The sequence below is a fragment of the Microtus pennsylvanicus genome, chromosome 14 (assembly GCF_037038515.1).
Source record: "Microtus pennsylvanicus isolate mMicPen1 chromosome 14, mMicPen1.hap1, whole genome shotgun sequence".
Classification (NCBI taxonomy): Eukaryota; Metazoa; Chordata; class Mammalia; order Rodentia; family Cricetidae; genus Microtus; species Microtus pennsylvanicus.
In genome coordinates this window covers 53,801,840-53,828,778 of record NC_134592.1, presented here as the reverse complement: position 1 = coordinate 53,828,778, position 26,939 = coordinate 53,801,840, and positions in this window count along the sequence as shown.

The following is a 26,939-nucleotide window of genomic DNA, read 5'->3' as shown; positions in this document are numbered from 1 at the left end:
AAAACCAAGTTGAGGAGGGAAGGGTTTTTTCTTTTGGCTTACATGTCTGTATCAGTGTTTATCATTGGAGGAAGTCAAGAGTGGAACTGGTATCTGGAGGCAAGAGTTGATGCAGAGGCCATGGAAGGGTGTTGCTTATTGGCTTGCTCCTCATGGCTTGCTCAGCCTGTTTTTTAAAAATAGATTCCGGAACCACCAGTAGGGATGGCACCACCTACAATAGGCTGGGTCCTCCCCCATAATGAAGAAAATGCTGGATCTTATGGAGGCTTTTTCTCAATTGAGGGGCCCTCCTTTCAGATAACTCTAGCTTGCGTCAAATTTACATAAGACTAGCCTGCACAATCCTTGAAACAGGTACATGTGGTGAAAGCAAAAAGCAGACTCTATAGCTCAAGAATGCAATGGGATAAAAATGAATGATAGCTATGTGTGGCTTAATAATGGGTGTAAATTCTGAAAGATACATTGTTAGGCAGTTTTATCACTGAGTGAGTTTCAGAATGTACTTATAAAAACTAAGATTACTATAAGCCAGTTGGCAATCTTATGGGACTACTATCATGTATGCCGCCTATCATTGACCAAAATATTATATGGAGGATTGTTACATGCAATACTGAAGGAGCTGAGATACTAAATAATAGCTATTAATTTGAAATACAATTGATGTTATTTTTAGCATTCCATTTCAATGGTTGTATCAAGAAGTGTTCTTTTCTCCTAACCTATCTATTGCGAGTACAAAATTCAATATACTTAGAAAAAAACTCATTGAGGATATTTTAACAGTATCTGATTCTCATTGACGCTTTGGAATTCAGAAATAATTCTATAGAATGTTCTCACCTTATACAGCTGTGAAGCATCTACATATATTCAATAAAAACCTGTCCTTTTCACTGGCATATAATTGGACAAGTTGATTGTGCAGCTGAGTCCATACCTGGAGTGTCCTCAGTGAGAATAAATCTCATTTAGTCAAGCTACGACAAGCCCACTGCTGGAAAGCAAGGTTTGTCCTGTGATGAGGTTTTGTTGTTTGCTAGCTATTCCTTCTCTGAAAATCACTTGCTAAAAGACTAATCAAACAAACACACAGAAAAATGAACCACGTGAGAAACTAAAGTAAGATGGGAAGCAAGAAAACAAAACAAAATAAAATCAGCTAGATGAGCCCAGTTTAATCACAACTGAAGTCAATCAAGGCAAACCAAGACCATTCTAGTCCACTCATCTTGGTACCACCATGGTGAAGTATTGGGGGAGAGCAGCCTCCCTGTTTGTACTCAAATGCCTCATTCTTCCATTCATGTAAAGATTTCAATCCGCCTCCCACATCGGGAGGCTTGGGGATTACCCAGAGGGCTTGGGCATGCTTGCCTTACATTCTTCAAGTGTACATCTGACTCTCCAATCTTAATTAAACATTCACAGATACCCTGATGCCTAAACTAGGTATTGTTTCAGCTCTTGACTTTGCAGTGCCACAGCCCTGTCTTTCCCTTCTCTTTATGTTTATGGTCACAGGAGCCTTCTGGATGTTGAATTTCTGTTCTATTTCAATCAGAAACCTTGCTGTCATAGGAAAAGTTAGCCAGTGGTCTGGATTGGTAGTCTTCATTTTCTATCATTTTCAATAAAAAAAATGATACATGCGTTTTATTTTATTTCTATTCTATGTTTTAAGAATTTAAAGACATTTAATTGCCTCATCAGCACTTGAAAGGGTTGAAAGAACAGAAACTACAATGTTTTGGAGTACTTTTTCGTTAGCCATGTACCTGGTAATACATCTTTGACTCATGAATAATTCAGTGTTTTATATTAACTTGCATGCACATGACTACTATTTAAAGGCAGGCAATATTGTGTCCGTCTTGATTCCTGCATGCTTATTATATCCTGAAAGTTAATTGGTACTGCATGCTCTTTGATGAATGAATGATTGATAAATTGAACTAGTGAGTGAAATGGATATTTATTGACACTGAAAGTTTTAGGACGGTATGGCAACTGGACTCTGCTGAGAAAATGTTAACACTGGCATGCACATCATGAAGGCAGGGAAGGGCAGATGCTTTGCAATATTCCCATGGATCGAGCATATGATTCCACCATTGTATTAACATGAAGATTGCACAATAATTGCTTCTCTGTTTTGGAAGACCAGATCATTTTTCGGGCCTCAGTAGGAATCTGCAATTGCTCATACCTATGCAAACCTTGGAGACTCGTGAAGAATGATGGAAGGTTGGCTCCCCCTTAATGAATGAAAATTGCCAGTTGCAGCAAGAAAGGCAAGTGCTCTAGATTAATGAAGTTTGCTTTAGGAATCCAATCTATACATACTACAAACCATTTTATTATTTTGATATGTTCATTGAAATAATCTTATCCAGTTGACTTTGTTAACATGGTTTGCAATATTCCAGGAAACTTTTTCAGGGAGATAAAGTTATAAACAGAATTATAGTTTTATGAACTTTTCCACAACCCATTGATCTGAAAACAAGACTGTTCAATTGACTTTCATCAGGATAAATATCCCCCTTCAGGATAATAGCATCAAATAAGTCTGTATTCTTTCAAGATTTATCTTGAAACCCTTGCTTTACTGAACTTACTTATCCTAAAAACTATCACATAAAAGCCTTGACTTAGTGTCGACAGTGATAAAGATTTACCTTCCACCTCTTGGGGACGACCAAGGGCAACAGCAGTAGTCGGTGATGTTTGGGTTGTCCTGACCAACAACTTAGTGAATTCTAGAGTCAGGGTTTTTGCTATATGGTCTTTGCCTCTTGGGGTTGCATTGTCAGCTCAGACGGGAAAATTTCATTTAAACTACATTTAAGTATTTATACACAAACTTAAGTGAATTATAGGGTCTTTTTTAGGTATATCATTTATAGTATGATTCCTTATAACACCTTTACTGTTATTTTACCCTCCTCTCTTTCTTCTGTATTTATCTCCTACCCACTCTACAGTGTACTTAGGAATGTATATGTAAACTCTACGCATGTACACATGTAACAATAATTAATGAACAAAGAGGCTGTGAGCTTGAAAGAGTAAAAGAAGGGGTATATGAGAGGGTCCTGAGGGAGGAAAGGGAAAGAGGTAGTGGCGTTGTTATAATTTTGAAATAAAAGATGTAACATAAAAAATCTGGCCTATCTTTAGTTCCTATTTTTCATAAACCAGCAACAAATCTTGGAGGATCCACTGCCTGGATCAAGACGCTGACAACAAGTGACTGTCAGTGCTCAGTCATAGATGTACCACCTATATCAATTAGCCTCCTCCAAGGTTCAGGGATCATCATAGATGGGCAGGCCACTCCAAGAGCCAGAAAATGGGGGAGAGTATTGTCTTCTGGCCATGGCATGACTGATAAACATGCCAGCTTAAGGCAGCTGTGGCTTACACAAGATCAAGCCAGTTAAGACGGTAAAAATAGATGTGAAACTGGGAGGGAAACAGGTTGGTGTATCTTGGGAGTTGAGGCGAGGTGGTAGTGGGTGGTTTAGATTTAAACATATTTTATACACATATGAAATTTTCAAACAATAAATAAAATTGCTTTAAAACTTGCTGAAACCGGATCCTCCCCGAATCTCTTGGGCTTGTCTTTGCTGTCCTCTAGCTGAGACACCCCTCCATCTCCTTCAAGGCCATTGCTCCCCTTGTAGTAGTGAGCAAAACCCTCGACTTTGCCTTTTTCTAACTGTTGGGAGCAGTGAGACTCCAGATCCTGAATTTCTTGTAATCCCATGATCTGAATGCCTACAGCTGCTCTGAGCACAAGACCTTCAGGAGTTCCTGATGGCAGGAGAGTGGTTTCTGGTGGGTTTGGCTGGGGCGTCGCTATCTCTATATAATCTGCCCCTGAACACAATAAAGGTGGCATTCTTCGGGAATTCAAGGATGACCCGTGTCGCTGTTTCTCTGTCTGTGTATCTTAGCCTCCAGCCCCTTGCCCGAAGCTTGGGAACTGGGTGCCAGCGCACAGAGCGCAGACACGGGGGCGCGGTGCGCGGCATCTAACATTTTGATGGAGTCAGCATGTGGCACTGAAGAAGGATGAGATTTTGGTTCTGTGACTAGACCAAAAGTTTTTTAAATGAAGACGTTTACTTTCTGAAATGAAACCTTAGGCTGCTTAATTCCGTGAAGCTGAAATGCTGTGGCCCACTTGTGGGATCTCACGCTGGCTTACAGCCAACTGCTAAATTATTAGGTATTTTGCAGGCTGGCTGTCACACCATTGGTAGTTTGAAATTAACCACAGTAGGAGCACTTATAGCATAGAAATGGGTAAATATTGCAAATGAGGGAATTTTCATTTGGAGAAATGTTGTTCATCATTCCACTAGCTTTGTGCTGGGTTAATTCCATGGGTGAACTTCGAGGGATTCTTTGCTCACACTGGAAAATATAATTGAAAAGAATATCTCTTCTTTTAAAATAAGTGAAACTGTCACAATTCCACTAATATTATAGATGGATTCATATCTTTTCATTACAAAAGTTGTTGCCCTGAATATAGCTTGACTTGGGAGTAGAGCTCAATGGTAGCATATGTTCCCAGTATGCAAGAGGCTTTAAGTTCCAGCTCCAATATCTCACTGAAAAATAGGTATGGAAACTGGCAGTTATCAGTAGGAGAAACTTGCTAAATAGTATACCTCTGTTTGATGACGCTTCCACAATTTCTTTATCACTATTGTCTGTACTAGTGATAAAATTATAAGTATCATGACTTGAATTCTATGTTTAAGGGCATTGAGTTATTTCATATACTTCAGAAAGTTAACTTTAAAGGAGCAAATACATAAGCGAACGCCCAAATGGAAATTAGATATTCTTATTGTCCAGCCTCACCATACATATAAGTATCTTCCATCATCGGCCAAGCTCCACAGTTTATTTGCTTAGCTTCCTGACCTGTTTCCTGGGTGCCTGACTTCTGGGATACATTGCTTTTCTCAGTTTTTCTTTACAGAGGTAAGATGAGGGGGGAGGGAGATCTAACAGGTTGGAACTTAAAATAGAAAAATTACTGTTAATTTTAAAAAAACAAAAACACACTAAAGGAAATGAAGGCTTGGTCAACCAGTGTATGCAATTGTTAATATGAAAACAAACGCCCATCATTCCTCCTCTTTCTCTTACCTCTTCTTTGTTTTGAAGTGCAGTAGACTGGAGTGGGAAATATTTAGATTATTCTTCCTTGCTGAATGCTGGGTGGCAAATATATGGGTGTATATTCCTGAAATATGTTTACCCTTTCTCTGGGGGCATGTGTGTTACAGGTACTACCAATGGCCACTTTCTCTTGGGCATGAACATTACAAGTACCACCAATGGCCAAGCAACTTGTAACTTGGTCTGTACATAGTCATCTTTTTATTTTTTCCCCTTTGCTGTAGGATAATGAATTACGACTATGAGATATTCAACTCTGGGGAGATTTGATTGATAAAGGCCTTAAATTACAAACATAGTTATTGTGCCCATAACTCTTCTTGAACTTGGCACGGAATAAAGGAACTTTTCCCTCACAGGGTAAGTTTAAATAAGAGTGAATGCCTCTGAGATCCTGAGGAGCTGTGCCTCTGTTGCCCTGCCCTCCAGGCATGGACTTTAGACTCCTAATTGAGAAGGGGAAAGAAATATAAGAAAACAAGAAACAAGTATAGAATTTTATAAAATTGAAGAATGTGAAAAGACCTTGAATATTACCTTGGGCTAATAACACCAGCATTTTTGGCAAGGGATTTGGATTGAGACTCTGTAGATGTCACTTCCTCGACATCCTAGTGTTAGTAGAAGAATTAGAGCCACTTAGAACAAAGGAGTTTCATATTAGAAGTGACAGACTGGAAATCCCTTGGAGTTTGGTAATGGTAACTGATGTGATGTGATGTTTATGAACATATGTTTCAATATTTTGTTCTTTTCCTCTTCCCATCTCCTGTTGCTATCACTTTCCCATTTTCAAGTTCATTCTGTTCTTTTTAAAGTTCATACCAAGTACCCTACACAAAAAGAATCATTAAAAATTCACAAAATTACTTCCTTTTCCCTGGTATTGTTCAGCGATGGTTTGTGAGCGGTTTAACAACCCAGGTTAGAGTGAAATATGAATTTTCATGCACAGAAATACCATCTGTAAAAACCTATCTACATCATAAATAAAAGTCATGGAAGAGAAAGATTTCTTTACAACAGGGTTTCAGCACTTCCTTCTAATAGGTGACACCCACTGGGCATTGATTGCTCAGTCTGGGTAGGCAAGGTTCACTGACCTGAGTTACTGCTTTCTTTCCTGCAGTCCTAGAAAGTACTAAGCCATATTTTCCCCGTGAGTAAACCCAGCCTGGAAATTGCTTTCGGAATTAAGCACATTACCTCTTTCTGGTTGCCAAGTGTCACTCAGTACGTTCTTCTGTAAGCGTTCCTTAGTGGCTGGGAAGAATGAAGTTGAGAACATCAGTGGTTTATTACAAAGAAGACAATTCCACATCACAAAAATTTTGGGAAGGCGTCTCTAATTTTAGGTTTGTTCATTTATCCTTCAAGCATCCGCTGAACATTTATTACAGGCAGGGTGCTTTATTTTAGGGTACCAGTAGGTGTCTGTGGGTGGTCACAACAATGGTGCTTAGGATGTCCTGAGTGCGTAGAGGCAGTGGTCTTAGTGGTGGGCATAGTGATGACAATTAGGGTTGGGACCACAGGAGATTCCTGCAGATGGTGATGACTGAGAATCTACAAAACGAGGATGGGGTGTGCTTATTTATTTCTTTTTTTAACATCCAAGTATACTTAGTGTCTTTAGTTCACAATTCCAGGTTAGGTAATGTGAGAACAGCTCAGTAAGGTTCTTCAAGCTCTGGCCTTTGTCTGGCTTGGCTCTCACGATGTGTAGTGCCCATTCCATGCATGCAGTGCCACATCTGCCTGCACATCTGCAGCCTATACCACAGGAGAATGATTTTTGGCCTCACGTCAGTGTTTGATTCAAAGTTATACCTTCCACATCGCCTTTGCTCTAGCAAGAAGTGTGCCATGCATCATCAGACCGCCTGGTAACATTGACACTTTTATATATCCCTGAGAAATAATTTCTGTAGCTGAAAGGCCAGAAAGTTTGTAGAGCAGGATTTTGGAGAAATAAGCAAAATAAAGACAACCTGTTAAATTCTCCAGTGTTGATGCACATAACAAAAAAATGACATTCTGGGGACTGAGGTCACTGAGGTGAAAAAAATGATGCACGAGGCTGTCACATAAATCTCATCTGTGCCCTATAACTTTTAATCTGTTCCAGATCTGTAGGGATTTAAAGTGCCAGGCCAACAGGAATGGACATTCAGGATAATCCTCAAGAGAGCTTCACAAAAAATGTAAACCATTTTATATCTTTATTGCCATGGAAACCAAGAAACTCTGACACAATTCTTTTTGAAATGTTTTAATTTAGATTTATTATTTAATTTAAAAAATGTTTAAGTTATTCATCAAAACCTACAAGTCACAGTATGAATGGTGTACCATGAACTGTTCTGACACATGTATATGATGTGATGTTTAAACTTTTTTTGTGTATATCTGTACATGGGTTTGCATGCATCGTCACAGTGTGTATATGTATAGGTTAGAGGACTTCTTGCAGAGATTAATTTTCTCCTTCCACCATATGGGTTCTGAATTAAGGTCATCAAGCTTGTTTTCAAGTTCCATTAGACTCAGAGCCATCTTGGTGACCTCTGTATGATGTTTAAGTCATGTTAGACATAGCTATCTTCTCAAACACATATATTTCTTTAAGGTAAAACCTTTTAAAAACCATCTAACTTTTGGAAATTCACAGTGTGTTATTATCTGTAGTACATGAGATCATTCTTGTCTTTAAATAACACTTTCATTTACTCTTTAAAAAATCCATGTATATGCAACATATTTTGATTATATATATTCCCAACTCCCCCTACAACTCCCCCAGGATCCTCCCTTCACATCTACCTGCCAGATTCATGCCCTTTTGTTTTTAGGAACAGCTCACCAAGTCCAATTAGTGCTAACTATATGCTCAGGGGTATGGGACATCCAGTAGAGCATGAGCAACCACTCTAAAAGAAAAATAATTACAAATAGTTCTTCAGCTAGGAGAGGGGTCTTGTTAGCTCCCCAATCCCATGCTGATACCTAAGTATACTGGACTCCATTTAACCACCTACCCACAACCACAATCATTTCCAGAGGAGTTGCTTTCATCTTACTTCTTTCTAGTGTTTTTTTTTCTTGTTGTTGTTGTAAGGAGCTGCTTGTTTGCCACAGTATACTTGATACCCATCTGAACCTGGGCCCTGCACATAGGTTGAGTGATGCATAACATTGGCCTTGTTTGTGGAACACTGAAGTCACAGACATCAGCAGCATCAAGATGAGTATATATGTAGAGCAGTTCTCTTTGGGAAAGGAAGAAAGTGAAGAGACTAAAGTCATCACTTGTCCCATAACTAGGGAAGTGGGATATTCGGCAAGGATTTGTGCATGCCATCAAAGCTCATATATACCTCCTAGAATCACAGGGGTCACTGATCCTACCTTCTAGTTGTCTGTTTGTTGACTGATGTCAACCTAGAAACAACTTTACAGGATCAGGGAAGAACACAAAATTCTGTTGTCTTTTCTGTTTTGGCCAATGTTTTGCTTAATGACTCAGAATGGAAAGGAACTGGGCAGGAGACAGATCCATTAACATAAACAAATTAAGATGGGCCTTTTCGATCTAAAAGGCACAGTTGTTTAATGTGGAATAAGTCACAGAAATTGGGAGCAGGAACAGCATGTTGAACATGTTGTTCATCATAGCACACTTTTGTTTTTTGAGACAGGGTTTCTCTGTAGTTTTGGAGCCTGTCCTGGAACTCACTCTGTAGACCAGGCGGGCCTCAAACTCACTTTCCCTTGTGAGTGCTGGGATTAAAGGCATGAACAACCACCACTTGGTCATAGCACACTTAAAATATCTAGCTGCCCTGTTGCTGTCATAGAAAACACTATGTGAGTCAGCACAAAGAAGTGTGGATAAACTAGCAAATATGCTACTGATCCACAGGAACAAAGGCATAATGTGTAGGACAAAAATAGTAACAATGAGATTCCACTAAGGACTCTTTAAGCTACACCTGTGCTATTGTATTTGGTTCTTTTACAAATGATACACACCAATGAGACTTTGGTTATTGGAACTGAGTAGAAAGAGGCTAAGGATTCATAACAAAGTAATTCAGACAACATTAGAAAAATAAGATTATTTTGTTTACAGAAAGAGAACTTGATGAATAGAAAAAGAAGGAGAAATGAAGGAGCCTGGATATTTGAAAAGCTCTTATGTAGAAAAGAAATAGATTAACTGATTTAAATAAAGCATGAAACTGGAGCCAGCAGTGATTACCGAGGAGGGCAGATTTCTGCTCAGTAGAAGAGGAGTTCTGAATTGTATTTGCTTTGAAAAGGCGAAACGAGCTGCATCAAAAAACAACAAAAGTCCCTGTTGCAGGGCATGAGTTTGGACAGACTACTTGTTAGATAAGAAATTTGTTTTATATAGAAATCAAGACACACACTTGCAGAGTTTTAAATGGAAGAACTTGCTAAACACAGCTTTCTAGGCTTTTTCCTTCTCTCTATTTTTTTAAAGGTAGAACAAGATCTTTCACTGGGATTTTCTTTTCTTTTTTCTAAGCATCTAGTTTTTTCTTTTTATCTATCTATCTATCTATCTATCTATCTATCTATCTATCTATCTATCTATCTATCTATCTATTAAAAATTTCCACCTCCTCCTTTTTCCTGATTTCCTTCCCATTTCCCCCTCCCCTTTGCTCTCCAGTCCTAAGAGAAGTCAGGGTACTCTGCTCTGTGGGAAGTCCAAGGCCCTCCCCTCTCCATCCAGGTCTAGGAAGGTGTGAATCCAAACAGACTAGGCTCCCCAAAAACCAGTACATATAGTAGAATCAAAACCCAGTGCCATTATCATTGGCTTCTCAATCAACCCACATTGACAACCACATTCCCGGTCTGATCACATGCTCGTTCAGTCCCAGTCCAGCTGGCCTCAGTGAGCTCCCATTAGATCAGTCCCACCGTCTCTGTGGGTGAATGCACCCCTCGCAGTCCTGACTTCCTTGCTCATGTTCTCCCTCCTTCTGCTCTTCATCTGGACCTTGAGAGGTCAGTCCAGTGCTCCAATGTGGGTCTCTATCTCTATCTCCATCCATCGCAGGATGAAGGTTCAATGGTGATATGCAAGATATTCATCAGTCATGGGATTCATCAAACATTTAGTCATAAGAATCTGCCTACGTAAATATTATTTTGACTTCTCTAGGGAATTACATTTTTTTTTAACATGGAGACATCATATACAAATTTGAATTTGGGTAGCTAAAACAAAACCAGCTGAAATGTAATGGGGTTATCCCAATGAGAAGGACTCTATCTGAAACTCAGCTTGTCTCCTCATATCCTGTTCTCTGAAGATTCTCTTAAACATCCACATATTTTCCGGTGACACTGGGTCTGCTAGTGACAGCAGAACCTGTGAGCACAACCACTCAAATGTGAGCTGAACAAGGACACCCATGAACATGACAGCATAGCAAAAAAAAAAAAAAAAAAAAAAAAACCAAAAACCATGAGGTCTCAACCCTACATAGAAAACTAAAGGCAACTGAGGAAATCTGGAAGTGGGAGAGGTGGCCCTTCCCAGGGAAGAGCACACCAATTAGTTGTCCCATGCAAATGGTTTTCTCTGAAGACTTACATACAATACCATTATATGAACTCAACTCAACATGTAATATTTAGGAATGTTTTTGTATACGCAAATAGCATATGCATGTAATAGCTATGATAAAAAGATCATGAATTTTAAGGAGACTCGGGGGTATATAGGAGGGTTTGGAGGGAAGAAAGGGAAAGAAGTGTTGTAATTAAATTGTAATGTAAGAATAACCTTTAAAAAATCAGTGTGTTTTTTGTACCGTAGTCAATGAATTGTTAATTGTTATAGAGGTTAGTATTCACACCTATTGAAATAGGATAAGATAAACTCCATTTTGTTTCAATGCTTAAATGTAGTAAGGGCCTTCTGTGTGGCAAGAGCAATGTCTGTGGCTTACCCTGTTCACGAAGTTTCAACAGCTCAGTAAAGTCCTCAGTCACTGGGGAGACAACGAGTTCTGTGAAGACTGAGACTGTGCCTGTCGTGTTTATTACACTTACCTGTTGGGCCTAACATAGTATCTGATATATTAGGCACGAATGGCATATTTGTTGGATTAATGGACAAAAGAATGAACACATGAAAACACGGGTTCTCAAAAGGAACAAGTTACCACATGAGGCCATTAGGGTGGGTGTAGACTTTGCCTCAGATTCCTGGGTGGTCCTACTTCCAGGAGTTGCAGTGCCTGCCCACCCTCCAGGCCAATATACAGAGTGAGGTTGGCATTCTGCATTTTATACTGAAAAGATAGTGGACAGCTTGTGCTGAGAAAATCCAAGATAAAATATTTTATAGACTTTTATTCTCTCTGAATGTCTTGATTAATTTTATTTGCAATTTGTTATATAACAATTGCTTCTACTATCCTTACACTACCTCACATACTAATATTAGTATGGCCTTTTCTCTGATTATAAAAATAATACCTGGGAAAGATAATGTAATGATGCAGACTTGGGTCTGACTTCTGACTACTAGATAAAATCTAGATCTTCTAGATAACTACTAAACCAAATATGCAGTCAAGGAAATCACCTAATAGAGATAACATTTCCCATATAAATTATTTTCCTTTTCAGAAATAATTGATATTTTTTGCTGCTTTGATGCCCATTGTATTATGTCCTTCCTAAGTATCCAGCACTTAGTAAGCTTTAGTGAGATGTTACTACTCATCCTTGCTCATTGTAGAAAACTTGAAACACACAAAAGAAAAGTAGATAAAATAATAATACATTTGCAATTCTGAAAATTTGCTATCTTTGCACGTTAGTGTGTACTCTTTCCTCCCTTGTGTATATTTTTAGGGAGTAGAGATCACTGTGTATGTGTAATTTTGTGTGTTCACTTTGTTTTTATCTCAGCAAGCGGCTACTAATTTGATTAAGATATAAAAGCTGAACGAAGTCAGGAGCACCTTGTCTTCAGAGCATTTCGTAGACCCCAAGTGGGTCCTTCTTTGTCTTTTAAATTAGTTTTGTGCTCAAGGAGCGCTGAAGTTGAAATCCTTCTCCTCGTGCATCTGCAAGGCAGCAGTCATCTGCTCTCTAATTGGAGAACAAATGCCCTGTCTCACTCTGTGCTTTTGCCAGGCCTGTGCTAATCAGGATGCTGAATCTTTGAGCTTTCAGATAATTAGTGATGGACATTTTGCTTTCCTTGTTCAATGGCCTTTCCTTTTTCTTCCCTGTGCCTGCTTATTAGCAACCAAAAAGAAAGCTCACAACAAAGAAGCTGAAAATGTGCTCCAAAGCAATGTTGCATTAGGAACAACTAAAGAACCTGGGGATATTTTCTTTTAAAAATATGTGTTTTTGAAGCTGCAGGCCTAGGGAATACTTAACTGGAAAGCCATGTGTGCTCGTGGAGATGAGACAGGGATTTCATTTAGCAGGGCATTCTAGGATTCGATAGACCAAGGATGGATCGTGCCAGGTATTTTTTCTCTTCCTGACTGGTTGTGTTTTTTAGTGTTAACAGAGGAGGATTCTGCTACTGCCAGGGCCTGTGAGGCTAGCTGCAATTCTGCTTTGGGTCCTCATTTTGTCTAAAGAAGGCCCTTTTCTCTATCAAAATTGCTCCTGTTGCTCCCATAAAAGAAGACAATATGGATCCAAGGCAGTCACTCAATTCTCAGAGTAAAAATATTTTGAATTGCAACTGTTCTAGGATTACAAATAAAAAGACATATTCGTCAGTGCTAGGAAACATTGATCATTGGTTTTCTGTAGATGCTAAGTGTGCTGAAGCACTGTATTCTCCACAGGAATCTATTTAAATGCTCTCATCGTCCCTCTCAGGATCACCAGGGTAGATGTTGTCTGGGTTGCTGTCTTCAGTGTAATTAGGCTTCATGGATGAGCAGGGGAGAGAGAACTACCATCTTGTTTTGTCTGTAAGGTCTGTTTGTGTGGCAAGTTACAGGTTGAGTTGTCCCTTTCCGCAAATGCTCAACTCCGCCCCCCCCCACTTTCTCTCTCTCTCTCTCTCTCTCTCTGACCCTTATGGATGTGATTTTATTTGTAAATATTCTTGATGACTTTGAAGACATAATGAAGGTCATACTTGAATGAGGGTTGTCTCTGAATCTAATAATAGTGTCCTAATAAGAGATCATGGGAAGAGACAGAGGTGAACAAAACTATATGAAGATGCAGGACCCATAAACCAAGGAATGCCAAGGACTACCGACAAACTCTAAAGATAAGAAGAGGCAAGGAAATACTTGGATAGCATCTGAATTTCAGTTATTTAATGGTGGGAAAACAAAGTTCTGTTCATTTGTACCAGGAAGGTTGTGGTTACTTTTCATTGTCCTAAGAAAATAAAATAATGCTTAATGTGCGTGGGGTTTACCTTCCTCTACACTAAGCATCACCTTCTGGAAGTATAGAGTTCATTCAGCCCTTAGACTGAATTTTAAACTGCTTTGTGTTCCTAATTGCCTTCCACTAAGGAAAACATGGACATTAGTGTTCTTCTACTTCTGAAAAACTCATGAGCATTCAACACATTGATCTTAGGTTGGGTTCCCAAAGAAGCAGACACTGAAATAAAGGCTTGTGTATGTGGTTCCTTGGGGCTGTTCCAACAAAGCACTGATAACAGAGAAGGGATTTGAAGTATGAAAGCAAATACAGAGCCAAATATTGACCAGTTTCAGCTGTGTAGTCAACTGGAGCCCAATTCCACTGGGAGACACTGTGTAATGCATCACCAGAAAGCTCTTCAGAGATGGGAGCAGAGTTGGTCTTTTTGTTACAGGTGTTCCTTTTCATGCCTAAAAACTATACTAAAGAGCAAGTGAGTAGTTTCCATTCTTAGAGTATGTGTGTGTGCGTGTGTGTGCGTATATATTCTCTGTAGAGCTATGATTTAATCTTCTCATTTGAACTCTAGAACCATAAGAGTATTGCAGAGATAGAATGACACTGAGTTATGATATGTACCTGCTTAGCTCTTCATTCTGTAATGCTGGCTCCTTGTCACCTCCCACTGTCAGGGCATCATTCTGGAGGATACCTGCCTCCTGGATTTGTTTCTTTTGGTACACATTTCATAGATTAGAACCCTCGGTTCTCTCTTTCCTGAACTGGGATTGAATGAGCATGTGATCAAACCGGTCTCTTTGAATGTGGTTGTCAATGAGGGCTGACTGAGAAGCCAAGGATAATGGCACTGCGTTTTGATCCTACTGCATGTACTGGCTTTGTGGGAGCCTAGCCTGTTCGGATGCACACCTTCCTAGACCTGGATGGAGGGGGAGGGCCTTGGTCTTCCCACAGGGCAGGGAGCCCTGACTTCTCTTAGGACTGGAGAGGGAGGGGGAAGGGAAGTGGGGGAGGGGGAGGGAAATGGGAGGAGGTGGAAATTTTTAATAAATAAATACATTCTAAAAAATGTCTGCTTTGGAAATATATCTTGAAGGTTTGAATTTGATATAGCAAAGCACGTGAATGAAAAAGTTATCATGTTATTTATCATTTCTGTAGGTACAGGAGATATGTATGTATGCATGTATATATATGTATGTATGCATGCATGCATGCATGTATGTATGTACTTATGTATGTGTGTATAAACTTACCCTACAAGAACATGCTGTCATCCACTCATTGAGTCTTTGGAGAACTGCAAATTTGGTTAAAAATAGAAAAAAATAAATTTAAGCAGAGAAGAGAGAAAAGTTTTATATCACTTTAAACAAAGGCAAATAGCCCTGGAACAGCTGTGAAATGCACCTGGTTTTCATTCCAGCAACAGCAGCAACATTGAAACTTCCAAGGTGTGATGAATTATTACCCAACATCTGCTTTACAAAATGCTAATTCTTCTTCAACCAAAATTACCATCCAGCAAATGGACTTTTAGCAAAGCATCAAGCCATCACTCACACAAGGCCGTAGAGAAATCCCGAGCCGGAAATTATTAGCACAAATGATTTGCCAGAAACAGATTGGAATCTTATTAAAGACCAGGGAAAATGGTGAATTGGATAATAAGAAGCAAAACAAGCAGTCAGATATAGGAAGAAGGAAGACGGTTGCTCCAGAGCATAAACCAGAGTGTTTCTCTCGCTGCTGCAGCCTTTTGCAGCATGGTCTACCCATTTCTATAAAACTCTTCATGTAGTATTTGCCTAGAATTGCTGAGCCTGGTCCCTGGGGTTCAAAAAGGGATTTGTCCTGGCCTGTTCTTTCCCCTCTGGTTGCAGCTAGAGCTCTGTGTAGAAGGCATACACTTGTCCTTTTTGAAACCTCCCTGAACTCTGATATTACTGTTCTATTATTAATATACAACAAATATAAAAAGAAATGAAATGGAAAGTTGCATAGAGCCTGCACTATAATAATTCTCCCCTGGAAATCAGGCTAGGTTTCTAGAGATCTTTTGGTTTGGAAAAGTTACAGTTGAAAAACTGAAGATTACAGACAGGTAAACCATGGCCCTCAGGTTAGACTCCCAAAGCCCTGACAAATAGGCCTCTACCCCTGAGCCTATGCCTGCCTCTGTGTCTACTCTATGTGTGTGACTATAAAGAAGGCAGCTCACCAAATATGACCTTTAATTTGTATTTTACATACACATTTAAAATCCAAAGCAGTGGGTTCACTGTCTTCCTTCTAATTTGTGACAATTCTCACATAATTATCTACAGCTGTTGACAAACCGGGTGTAAGTTCCATGGGACATGATGCTTCCAATACTTTTTAAAATTTTTTATTGATTCTTTGTGGATTTCACATCATGCATTCCAATCTCACTCATCTCCCTGTCCCCTGCTTCCACCCTTTGCCCTTGCAACCTCCCCACAAAGCAAAATTTAGAAGTAAAATCAAAAAACAAAACAAAACAAAATCTCACCATGGAAACTGCAGTGTGGCCCAGTGAGTCACACAGTTTACCCTTTAGTCCTTACATCTTTAGTTGTAAACGTTCATTGCCATAGTCATTGATCTGGTTCGAGGCCTCTGGTTTCTGCCACACTGTCAGTCCCCACTGGGACTCCTCTCGGGTACCCTATTGTTATCTTGTGTCATGAAGATCCTGTAACTTTGCATATTTCAGCAGTTCATAGATGAGGTGGGTGTTGAGGTGGGTTACCTCGTAGTCCTGATTCTGCACCTGGGTGGTGGTTAGGTTGGTCAGCCAGTCAGCTTTCCCTAATCTTCACCACCCAGGGGAGCTCTCCAGCACTGTTTCGGCTAGCTCACCCCATGTAGCAGATAGCAAGGAGCAGGCCCAGTTCTCTTGCTCTTATACCCTCGGTTCTGGTTCATCTGCACCCCTGCCAACAGGGTCAACTCTCTCTGCTGCCCAGGTGAGGTGTTGTGCCTATGTTCCCGTGTGCTGCAGATGGTGAGGGACAGGACCAGCTCTCATGTTCTCATGGCTTGGGAACCAGCTCTCTCATCTTCTACAGGTGGCAAGATGGGTGTAGGGAGAGCATTTTTCCTCACCCTATGCTACCACATGGCAGATGGGGGGCACAGGTCAGTCTTCCTGCTTTTCTGCTTCCCTGGCCAGCTCACCTGTGCCCTTGCCAACAGGGTCAGCTCTTTAGTGCTGCCAGGGCAGGGTGTAGGGCCTGCTCTCCCAAGTGCTGATGCTAGTAGGGGGCAGGGCTAATTCTCCCACTCTTAGGACTTCAGGACCAGCTCTCCCACCCACCACAGGTAAAGGGGCAGGGGAAGTGGAAGGTCATCTCTTTCTCTCGTACTCTATGCTGATCTGAGCGTTCTGCAATGCTAACTAGAGCTATGATGACATCTGGGTCCAGGCTTTTGCCAAGGACCATGTCTGGGTCTGTGGTCCTACCATAGAGGTACAAGATAGAAGAGAGGTAACACCACATGATAAAACACAGATTAGAAAATATAGATTAATTAAATTATAGGAGCTGATACTATGCCCTCCAAATTGTACAAACAGGACACAAAAGAGGGCCACTGCCAGACTTTGACAAGACAAGGTAGGATAGTCCTTCAACATTCCTGCTTCATATAAATCAGATATTCTAGCACTGTAGGACAAAGACAGATGCCCCGACATTGCAGAGAAACCTTGGGTGTCTGTCCAAGCAGCCAGCTGTTTCTGTCATTCCTATAGTTTTGGAAGTTGTTTGCTCTGTACTTCCTGTTTGCTTGGATAATATTATATCTTCTCAAGTCTCAGATGGGGTTGAAATCAAGACACTTACTGTTTTCCTTGTTACCAAACTCAGGAAACTCACAGAAGAGGTTTAAAGTATACAAAGTTGAGATACATGAAAGTTTAAATTGTTCACCTAAGAAAATGTTTAGCAATCTAAAAAGATAGTTTTAGGATGGTAATACAAAATTTGATAAAAATGGTTTAGGTATAAAATTCATGATGGCGAACAAAGGCCACACAGATGCCCAGGAATTTTGGCCTTCCCCTGTGACCTTCTTGTTGCCCGAGGGTTGTGCTGCTGCTGAGTCCATACAGACCTGAGTAATATGTGCTGCCATCCAGTATCAGGGCATTCTAGGAGCTTGAGTTGTGGCTGGGGCCATGTATTGGTCAGTGGTCCTGCTGTAGCCAGGGTCTGTGATGATGTCCATGGCTCCTGTTGCCATCAAAGGCTGTGCAGATGTCGGGAATCTGTTCCACTCTGTCGTTGATTCTTTGCCCATATGAAAGACCAGCACTGCCAACTGGGGCCATGGTGACATTTGGGTTCAGGCTGCTGTCAAGGGTCATGTCTAAGCCCATGGCCCAACCACAGCTGGGGTCTGTGTTGATGTCCATGACCTGTAGTGTCACTATGGGTCCACAGGGACAACTGGGGCCTGGGCTACCACCTAGGACCAAGTTAGTGTGTGAGTATTGAGCCTCTGCCCAGGCCACGCAGATTTGAATAGCCTGCTCTGCCACCTGGGGCCATGGTGTTGTCTGGGATTGGGCTGTTGCTGGGGCCATGTCTGGGTGTGTGGCCCTGCCACAGCAGTGGTCTGTGTTGATGTCCATGGCTCCTGTTACCACCTAAAGCAGTGAGGATAGGGCTGCAGAGTCGGTCTGGCTATAGTACTGACTTCCTCCCTCACCAACTGCAACACTCGGGAGAGTGGGCCCTGTACCTCCTCAGGGTAGCAGAGTACAGCTTTCTCTGCTGGTGTGGGTGAGTCATTCCTGTAGACATAAGAGTGGGAAAGCCAGCCACACAGTCTATCACACAGAGGTATGGATAAGGAAGAGATACCCCTTTACCCATAGCCCCTTGCCCTCAGTCACCTATTGTAGGCAGAGAAAAAAGCTGGTCCTTGGGTCCCTAGAGTAGAAGCGATGACCCTGCCCTCACCAGGTGCAGCACATGGCAGAGGGATCCTGCACCTAGTTTGGGCAGCAAAGCAAAGCTGACTCTTTTGACTGGCATGAAAGTGATCTGGGACTGTAAAAGAGCGTTGAAGGCCCACCCTTCATTCACTTCCAATTCTTGAATTCTTAGGTGCCTTTTTCCTCCCTCACTCAAGTCCGAGCTTGTCTCTTGAGGCTTTCCAATACAAGATTACATTCGAATGGTTTATCTCATTCTGCCTGTGGTTAGCATGGGCCATGCACATTGACACATGCCTTTAATCTCAGCTCCTTGGAGGCAGAGAGGCAGATGGATCTCTGTGTGTTAGAGGACAGCCTGGTTTCCTTCCGAATTCTATCTAGGTCAGTGAGAGTTATATATTGAGACCTTGTCTCTGTCTGTTAGGGTCCGAGAGAAGCCCCCAAGGACAGACCAACTATCGTGTATGTCATAAACATACTTTATTAATTCCAATGTTGGGGTGGCACTTGGCCATCCCCGAAGAAGATCACAAGCTCCTTTTAAGTGGAGTTAGGGGAATTCCAGAGGCTGATTGGTGGAGGAAAGATTAGTCCGGGGGCTGATTGGTGGGAGGCCTAGGGCTTTCAGGTGGCAGGATAGGGAAAGTTATCTTTAGCAAGCAGAAGGCTGCAGGGTGTCTGCTGATCCAGCAAAGGGGCTTTGGGGCCTACTGAGCCAGCAGAAGGGGCTGTGGGGTACCTGCTGTGCTAGCAGAAGGCTGTGGGTTGCCTGCTGATTGGTTCCCCCTAAGTTGTAGTTTTCTGAGGACTGTCTGTTTAGGTCGGTCCCATTCTGGTGAACCAAAACTAAGCCCTGGTCTCTGTCAGGCTACTAGGAGAGCCTGTCTTGGTTCTGGTCTGTCCCTCACCCCCACAGCCCTCTCAGTCTTAAAAAAAAAAAAAAAGCAAAATCCCTGGAAACAAACAAACAAAAACAAACCACCCCCCACAAAAAAACAAACAAACAAGGAAATGCCTGAATGGTACTAGAATTTAAAAATGGTCTAGAATTAAAAAAATATATATAAAATGTGCTTTCTTGCTGATAATACTGTATAACACATAATTTAACTGTAGAACATTTTGTGAGATTCAGGGAATAAAGGCTGTAGGCAGTCTCTTCTCTCCCACCTGCCAGTTCCCAAAGAACTGATGAAGAGGCTTAATATTATTATAAATGTTTGGTCAATAGCTCAGACTTGCAGTAGGAATAAATCCCGGTCCTACTAAAAGTGGCTTCCCAGAATGCCTCAGTCACACAACTGTCACTGCCTTCAGAGGGCCTAGTTTGATCCTACGCTGGATCCCCCTCTGCCAGTCTGCAGTCAGTGAGCTTCCCTCAGCTCAGGTCAGCTGTTTCAGCGGGTATCACTGTCATGGTCTTGACCCCTTTGCTCATATTATCGCTCCTCCCTCTCTTCAACTCGACTTTGGGAGTGCGGCCCAGTGCTTCACTGTGGATCTCTGCATCTGCTTCTATCAGTTGCTGGATGAATAAATTAACCCATATTTCTTATCTGCACTTTACCACATGGCTTGGTACCTTTTCTCAGCACTGCATGCCCATCTTTCTTTTCTCTATATCTGCTTGTAACTCCTTTGACTTTGCCCTTCTTCCCAGAATTCTCTTATTCTAACCATCCTGACCCCAATCTCTCCTGCCAAGCTATAGGCCAGTCAGCTCTTCATTAACCAGTGATAATAATACATATTTACAGTGCACAAAGATTGTTCCACAGCAAATGTTGAAAAAAGGAAATTATTCATAACCCAAGCATCCTCAAGTAGCCATTATTAACATTCTGATATATATTCCTCCAATATATACTTTAAAAATTTCCAGGCACAGTTATTATAGAGCACAGTGAAATTAATACAAAAGTAATTATTTTAAACTCTATTGACTTATATTCCTTTATATGAGCCTTCCCTCCCTCAATCCCATACCATGTTATTTTGGGTGTGTCCAGGTTGACTCAGATTGACATGTCATACAAACATGTGTTTCATAGTCTCTCTGAGAAATCTCTCTAAGTTGTACACATGGGTAGGCAGAGGTAGCCGGAGAAGGTTCAGCAATTTGCATAGAAAGAGAAACTTTTTTCACCCCTGGACAAGACAAAAGTGTTAATGAAGATTCCGATTTTCTTGGTGTAGGTCCTGTACCTTCTGTTTAACAACTCGAGCATGGGCCGCTTTAGTTACTGCTGTGAGAGACACTGGGTAACAGCTGCGTGGTGTTTCAATCCTTAGCCTGGAAAGGGGTAAAGGTCATCTCCATGGCAAATACTTGAGGACAGAAGAAATTTCTGTAATCAGAATGGAGGATTGCCTTCCAAAGAGGTACCAGACACAAAATATCTAAACATATACTATGCTAGATATATTTAATTTTTAAATTTTATGTATGGGACTGTTTCCCTGCATTTGTGGGTCTGCATGTCTGGTTCCGGAGGAGGACAGAGGAGAGTGTCGTATTATTTCAGACTGTTGTTATGGATAGGTATGAACCATCATGTTAGTGTTGGGAATTGAATCCCAATCCTCCAGAATAGCAGTCAGTGCTCTTAACCACTGAGTTGTCTCTCCAGCACCTAATATACTTCTTAAAATTTCAAATTTTGCTGTGATTGCAGAATCTCTGCCCCCTGAAGGTAGGGTTTGGGGCTGCATTGTTTTTTTACATCTCATTGTGGTGCTACCTGTTTTAAGAACAGCTTCTCATTTAAAACTCCATCACAGTCATTTCCCAAAGCGATTGAATAATTCTTTTGCCATATTTTCAATATGTTTACAGAATTGCTCTGTTTGTAGTCTCTCTTTTCATTATTTTCTTTCAACTGTGCAAATTTCTGTATTTTGCTGACAACCACCTTCAACTTTTAGTGATCCAGATTTGCCTTTGATCAGTGTGACCCAACAAGGAGAAAATATGCAATAAACATTGAACAATTTGTTATTAGAATTTCCTAATAAAACTCTATCAATTCATTCAAATTTTATCCAAAGACTAAAGGCTCTGTATTAATTTATGTGGCTTAGGGACTGGTTTTCTTAGGTCTTTATTTCTAAGACATAAAATCAGGGGGATCATCACACTCAGTCTATAGGGCTATTAACATAAATAAGCACATATTGGTCTCTGACACACACTAGTGATTTAATAAATATCAGCACCAACCCTTTTATTGTAGTCATTAAACTCTTAAGGTATTATCTGCAATATATTAATTATAAATGAATGCTTTTTGTCCTAACAATAATCTCATATTTAATTTTTATTTCTTTTAATGTATTTTGAAAAATACTAGGAGTCTGTGATGTTGAACTTCTCTGCTTTGTAAGTGTTCTGTGCTTGTGTTCCTTTGTGTGGATCTCCCCTTCTTCTTTCTTTCAGTCATACCTGGTATTTATTTTTCCTAGTGGAAGGAAGGCATATTTTTAAGTCCTCATGGGCAAACCTCAAAAGGAATGGATTTCATATTGTGTGGCATCATCAAGTTTTTCCTGTAGACTGCTGAACTTGAGGACAGGAGTCCTACTGTAGTAGAACTTTTTACTCAGTATCATTTGGCCTTCTAAACCACTGCATAGCAAGAATGCGAGCCTGCTGCTTTCTGCACAGTTGGTAGGAGGCAGACAAGCCCGCGAGTCAACGATCCAGACTTCAATTCACTCCGTGAACTACTCACAGAACAAAGCAATGGTCACCCAGAGTGAAAGCTGGTGCACAGCTGTAGAAAACATATAGTGGCAGCTGCCCATGCCTCTAGGAAGAGCTTGTACTTGTGGAAGAAATTCTGCAGGGCCTCTTTTTTCTAGAGGCAATCCCTTCATGTCCAGAGAAGGGTCTGACATGCCCGATGTGCCTATTTGGCTCTAAGTGTAAGCAATTGTTTCCTTCCTACCACACAGCCTGGAGATAGCAAAGACTCATCTCGTGGGTGAGCACCCGAGGACTGAATTCTTGCCTGAGATCATTGATTTTTCCATCAAACCGAAAGGGTAAACAGTGGTGAGTTACCTAAAACCCAGAGTGGGAAAAAGAGTAGTTGAATGAGAAACCAGTCTCAGGTCTGCTTGAAGCCCACGTTTGGAAGCCATGAGACAGGGAATCAGGATGAAGGTCTAGAGCCGGAATAGCAGAGCTATAGGCCTGGTACTGCTGTTCCTTGGCCGTGTTACCTTAGTCTTTCCTAAGATATAAATGCAAATAATAATACCATGGCTTATAAGGCAGTTACTAGCTGAAATGAATTTATGGTATTGCCTTGCATCAATTGTTTAATAAAATATCAGATGAGAGACTAGAGAGGCTCAGCGATTAAGATTACTGGCTGCTCTTGCAGAGGATCTGGGTTTAATGACCAGCACCCACATAGTGACTCGTAACTGTGTATTATTTGAGTCCCAGGAGATCTGTGTATAATTTGAGTCCCAGGAGATCTAATGTCTTCTTCTGACCTCTGACAGCACCAGGCACACATACATGTGGTTCACAGACATATATGCAGCAAAACACCCCTACACATGATATAGATAAATTTTAAAAATTAGTGGAAATAATATTAATAATGTTCCTCAATCTTTCTTTAGGTGTCAGATCTACAGTTTATCATTAAGGCCCTGGGCCCAACAAATGCAAGGGCTGAGGACAGAACCTGCAGGTATCACGGAAGAGCAGCTGTCGAGCCTCCCTGATATTTCTTAGTAGCCTTCCTGCTATTCTGCTTGGATCTCCACTGCGTTCAGTATGGACCATTGTCTAAGAAGAGACAGAATGCACTAAAATTATTCCTGCAACAGTTACCCTAAACAGTGTGTTTGTCGGCAGGAAATCATAAAAATTCATGGAAAATTTCATCTTAAGAGTATAACTGATTTAATGAAGGGAAAATCACAGCAGTAATATATATTTGCTAAGTTTTGGGAGATTCCTATTTCACAAGGCAAATATATAATGTTGAATATGTTAATTCATCATGATTTTCATTTTGTAGCATTCTTAATAAATTGTGTATTTTTGCATAGTGCAGATCGTAAAATGTAACATGCCTAAATTAAGGTTTTCCTTAAATGATGGTTGGAGAAATATTAAATAAGAATTATTTTTCCTCTTATTGAAAAGAGATTCTCTTAAGAAATTTTAATTGGTTCTACTTGGAATGTATTTTTTTTAAACATTACCATCAAGTTCTAATGTGACAAAGTCTCTGCAACAATAGAAGCATTTTTTCCTTATTACTTATAGCCAAAGAACTTGACTTTATTAATCAACAAATTATGGACACTTAAGATATGGCTTGGCAGTTAAAGGCACTCGTTGCTCTTGCAGAGGACCTGGGTTCAATTCCCAGCACCCACATAGTGGCTCACGAGCATCTGTAACTCCAGTTACAGGGGACTGGTCACACTCTTATGGTCTTTGTAGAGATCAGGCACACAGTGGCACACAGGCATAGATACAGACAAAAAAGAAAGAAAGAAAGAAAGAAAGAAAGAAAGAAAGAAAGAAAGAAAGGAAGGAAGGAAGGAAGGAAGGAAGGAAGGAAGGAAGGAAGGAAGAAAGAAAGAAAACCCTCGTTTCTTGAGACAGGGTTTCTATGTGTAGCCCAGGTTAGCTTTGAACTCACAGAAATCCACCCGCCTCTGCCTTCTGAATACTGGGCTCAGAGGCTTCCACCACCACTGCCTGGCAAAAATAAAATTTTTTGTTTTTAAATCCCACAGTAAAACATGGAGTCTTACAGGAAGAGGGTCTGAAGGAGATCTGAGTTCGACTAGACTCCCTGTCTTCAAGCATTGCCAATTTTATTGTGAAATTGTCTTGATTGACACATGATGTAGTTCATGGAGTTTGTGATGCCACAAATAGTTTCTAGTTTTGTAAAGCAATTTTATGTTTAATCTGTTTTTGAAATTATTTTGCAATATATGGAAATAGACCATTGATGTTTCTAAATTGTGACCATCAGTGGTAGTTTCTGTGTTTGGAGAGAGCCATAAGTTGAAATCCCATTCACTGCATAGCACTGGACATGCTATGCACATTCTAGTCATTCGTGGGCTGCAATGGCTAGGTCTTTAAATGTGGGAAACAGGTCTAAATGTTCTCTTTTTTTTTCAAATTGAGAAATCTGCATAATTCTGCAGATGTCTTGTGGATGGATGATTCACTGGTAGCTCACTGTGCGGTTGACAAGATCTAGCTTGTCATTTTCAACTGCACATGTATAATGTTGTAATGTATATTCTACAGTAACCAGCACATATTTATAGTGTTCATTCTGTTACAGTGTGACAAAGGTTTGTACTCAAAACATGTACTTAAAAATGTCATTATCAAAATAATCACAGTATGGATGTATACATCACAGGCTCACCCAAATTTTGTCATACCCTTTTAAAAGAACTCTTCGTAATAAATAAATTTTAGAGTCCACTTGTATTTTGTCTTCTCTGATCAAACTTGGGTATGATAATTTTCTAGATTTTCATCAGTTTTCTTTTCTCCTGATTTTGGGGAACTCAAGGCTGTGTGCGTGCTGGGTATACCAGTTCTGACTTTGACGTTTTTGCAGGAACACTGGCCGGGTATATTGTGTAAATTGTTCTTCCACTGATCTTTTGCTGATCATTGGGCTGAGGGAATACTTGTGAGGTAGTTCACTGTTGTAAAGTGACATTCATCGCATTGTTTCAAGGGCACAGGCTGCTGACCTGCCTCCCGTTGTTGGTATTGACCTTGAACCCATCTCAGCCCCTTTTTCCTAAGGTACTGTTTGGAAGGAAAGCACTATGTGCAATCAGATTCGAGGAGTGGAGAAGTAGAGAATTAGGGTTCCCTCGTTTGTCATCCTCTCCCAGGTCTGAATGAAATCTGAGCTTTACTTTCTTACCATTCCAATCTGAAGGTGTGCCAGGATGTTAACTAGAACACTAAAACAATAAATTTTAAAATACAAAATTAGAGAAACCACTGTCTCTATTCACAGGTTGGCATGGATTTCTGTATAGAAAATTCCAAAAATTTGACGAAATAGCTGATGGAACTATTTTCTATTAACTTTCAAATATGTTAAGTTAGGGTTTTAAAAATAAGTACTCTTCAATAAGTTAAGGAAATAATAGCTTTGAAATCTTTGTCTGGGTGTTCCTCCTCTCTTTTTTTTTCTTATTTTCTTGGGCTTCCTCCTTCTTCTTCTATTTGGACATCCAGTGCTCTGGACAGCATTTGTCAAAAGGATTGCCCTTTCTCCATTTTCTCTATACTATAGGTCTGCCAGAAATTTCTAGTTTAATTTATTTTTTAGCATGCACAGGATTTTGTTAAATGGTTTTTCAGTGTCAGCTGGCATCATCACATCATTTTCCTTTGCCGTTTATTGATCTGGTACATTGAAATGATTGATTGTCAAAGTGTTAAGCCAGCCTTGCCTACTTGGAATAAACCCCAGTTTGTCATAGTGTATAATTCTTTTCATGAACTGCCAGATTTGATAATAGTTTGTTAAAGATTTTCACATCTATATTCATGAGAGATATTGGCATGAAGTTTGCATTCTTAAAATATCTTTATCTGCCTTTGACATTAGGGTCATGCTAGATTCACAGAATGAGTTTTTAATATTTCTGCTTTCATTTTCCAGAGACTGTGAGTTTCATGGCTGAGTCTTGTTCTCTTCCCCTTCAGAGTTGTTTTTCCTCTTAGATGAGCATTATAGTTTCTCTGATAGCTGTTCATGATACACTGGATAGCAGGAGCTGGAGTAAAAGGTTTCTGTTGTGTTTATGTTGATGTGGCTTGAATTGTAATGTTTGCTTTAGACATATGTACTAGGTAGGCCCTTGTACCTCCTCTGGGGCCTTTACTATTGTCTTCTCTTTGGTGTTTTCCAAATCTCTACTCCTAAGAAGCTCTTTGTATCTTGTAGCTCTTCTTATCTATAATTATTTTTCTTTTATTGAAAATAATTTTTATATACTATATTCTGATCACAATTTCTCCTCCAAGTATTCCTCTGTTCCTTTCATCTGAATCCACCCCTTTCTCTCTCATTAGAAAACAGATGCATCTAAAAGATAATAATGAAATAAATATAATAAGACAAAAAAACTCCACATCAGAATAGGACAAAATAAACCAAAGGAAAAGAGCCTAAGAAAAGGTACAAGAGATGTGTAGATGAAGGGACCCACTCATTCTGAGACTCAGACATCTCACCAAAACAAACACATCAAAAAACAAACAAACAAAAATTCCCATAAGCCATAACATACAGGCAAAGTC